The following is a 3,181-nucleotide window of genomic DNA, read 5'->3' as shown; positions in this document are numbered from 1 at the left end:
TTTGTTGACGTTAGTAGATTGTGCATTTTTGCACATATGTTATTGTTCATTTGCCTGTTACTCAGTGTGATACAATGAAGTAAAATCTTTAATGCCATATTAACAGTGAAGGAGCTGTGATTTAAGTTCCATTTCTGGTACTTAATTCCATTTTAAGAATGCTGTATTTTGGGGTGGGGTGGGGGGGTTGTGTTGTGGGTCTTTCCTAACTCTGTGCTATTGTATGGTTGTCTTATACAGGTAAGAAATTGGAAAATATTTGAAAGGTAGGAAAGAGCAAAATCAATGCTTCCTTGGGGAAAAGTGGAGCCTCACAAAATGCTACTGGAGGATGGGAATGCAGGTTCACTGTGGAAAAAGTCTGGATCCATGGCAGACCTGAGACTCTCCCGTTACACTAAGTAGAGCCTGCATTAATGTTCTGCAGTACTGGTCCCTGCAGTGAAGGTGGAATTGTCTCATCTCCCTTGTAGTAGCTTAATAAAACACATCTGAACAGAGCAGAGGAGAAGTTGGGCCCTTGCAGGTCCTCACTATGTTCAAAGCTTAATTGATATTTGTTGTTACAAGTGAAGTACACCAAACTAAATAATTAAGATAAAATATTGATAAGATTTGGAACACTGTTTTCATAATATTGTAAGGAAATAAGTAATTTTGAAATGAAGCTATGCAATACTAAGCAGTAATTAGGCAATAATTAAAGTATCTTCCATTTCAATTTTATCCTGTAGAATTTAATGCACATTTTTGGCTTAGCAGGCATCCTTATTCATATGGAATATTAGCTGTTAGGAGTTAGTTTTATTTCATTCAGATTGATGTAACAGGACATGGCTGATGTTCTTCATCTAATTCATCTTCTTCAGAGAAGTCTTGCTGATAGCTTCTGAGGATCTAGGAAATAGACTTGACTTGGTGAAAATAGAATCAGTACTGCAATCAGCTGGGGAGGCATGAACTGTGGGAATTAAAAAACCCATCAATATGACTCATGCTGGGAAATGTAGGTTAAGGTGAACAGAGTGAAGAAATGTTGAATATATTTCATATATATATATATTACCTCTGTAACATTGCGTATCATGAACTTAGAACCACCAACAAAAAAACACACCAGTATCATATTGACATGCTCAAATTTACCATGTCTTTTAGAACATAAGACATAAGCACTGAACTAAGGCTCACAGATGAGGGAATCATAAATATTATAATGTTAATCAGGTTAACCAAAAATTACAATGCATAAGTCATGCACAACATGAATGAGGAAAAAAGCAGTATCTCTGCTGATGCACATGAAATTTTTGTGCCTTAGTAGTAGAAAGATAAATGAAGAAAAATAAATGAAAGCTAAATGCAGATCAGAAGATGGAGAAAGGAGGGGGAAAACAGAGAACACACAGTGATGATTACTTCTTTTTCTCTAATATTCCCCCTAGATAAATTGAGTGTATTTAGGAATGCAGGATTTTCAGCCATAGGAATAGGTTTGTTCTATGTATGAAGAATAACTAAGGGAAGCCTTAGTCACTGCAGGATAGCACCAGCCCAAGTGCAACTTGCAATTGAACAGAATGTTCTTTGAATGGCTTGTGCAGTGCAGTTTCTGATATGAAGGCTACTTGGTTTTGGCTTTATTTTTTTCTTGTTTTAATTTGCAGATTTCAGTGTAAAGCTGCTACTTTTTATTTGTCCTCTTAGACACTATATCCCACTTTAAGCAATATTGTCTTTAGAAAAAAGTCTTCATCACTGGGAAAATTCTGCCTGCACTCTGAAACTTGGGAGAACCATTTGGCTGAAGTGTTTTCAACAGGAACATCAGAAGTCATATGTGATTCTGTAGACAACACAATTTAGTTTATGTTGACTCTATGAATGGCAAGAGCAAGATTAGTAATTCTGTGGTATTGTTGAGCCAAAGGATGTGTCTACTTTGATTATTTTTTGCAGCAATCAACCACCTCTTTTGACATTTGAGACCTGGTCTGAGATTGCTCATGGGATCCTTTTGACATCTTTCCATGGCTGTGAAGTGATGTCTGACAAAGATTAGATTGAGGAGAGCAGATTGCAGCAAAAAGTTAAAGATGAAGACATGTAATGCAATCAAATACCAGTTTACCAGTGTCCAAAAAACTGTAAAAAGCTGCAGTGCAGCTTATTTTACTGAAATAAAAGTAATGAAGGCTGAGAAAAACTTGTCTTGCAGCAGCTTTTGCTTGGAATAGCACAGTATGTGCTGCAGTTACTGACATAGGAAGAATATGAAAAAGCCACTGGCTCCACCTAATTTTCATTCCGATGAATGCAGCCTGTTAGCTTTATTGGGAAGCTCATAGTTTTGTCTTTATAGTCTTTATTGCTATATTTTGTGTTGACAGTAGTAGTTTCTGTCTAGCCTTTGATATCTTGTATGTGAAAATCTCCTTATCATTAGGAGCATTATCAACATTTGTTGGTAATGACACTTCATGATAATTATGGTTAATCCTGATTGCACCATGCAGGTAGACCTGCATACTTCTAATTCAAAAGTTTTGAGCATGTTTGACAAGTTTTCCATCAGAAGTCCATGTGTTGAAAATTTTCAGGTGAATTTTGCACCATATTATATCAGATTTAATTCTCCAGGGGTCACATCATCCTTCTGGTTTAAAAATTTAAGCACAATTTGAGCACTGTTTTGATGAAAACATTGTTTTGTTAATGGATTATTATCCTTTTGTTTATTAGCAGTTAGAAGCCTATTTCCCTGTTGTGTCAGTGTCTCAAAGAATCAACTGTTGCACCATTAGTTTAAGCCTGTACTACGAGTCTCTGAAAACAGATGCGCAATGGAAAGACTAAAACTGGTTACTTTTTCATTCTTTAAGCACTGCAGGTATTTTGATTCTCCAACTCTGCAAAAATCTATATGTGTGCCTCATCTGATCCTAACTGAAGCACTGCTGTTCGTGTACATACAAAAAATTTAACCTGTTTTCTGAAGTATGTGATCTTAGTGCCACAGTTCATTTATACAGTCACATAAATGGGATGCCACTGAGTCACAATACTTGTATTTTGATAGGCTCTTTGAGAGGGACAATCTTCTGTCCCAGGGATAGCAGTTTGAGGTGACCTGATGCAGCAAATGCCAGCATCAGCTCAAGCTGTTTACTTAATTGTGAGA

The sequence above is a fragment of the Cyanistes caeruleus genome, chromosome 18 (genome assembly GCF_971803275.1).
Source record: "Cyanistes caeruleus chromosome 18, bCyaCae1.hap1.1, whole genome shotgun sequence".
Taxonomy (NCBI): Eukaryota; Metazoa; Chordata; class Aves; order Passeriformes; family Paridae; genus Cyanistes; species Cyanistes caeruleus.
The sequence above is the reverse complement of the archived record's forward strand: the minus strand, read 5'-3'. Positions refer to the sequence as shown.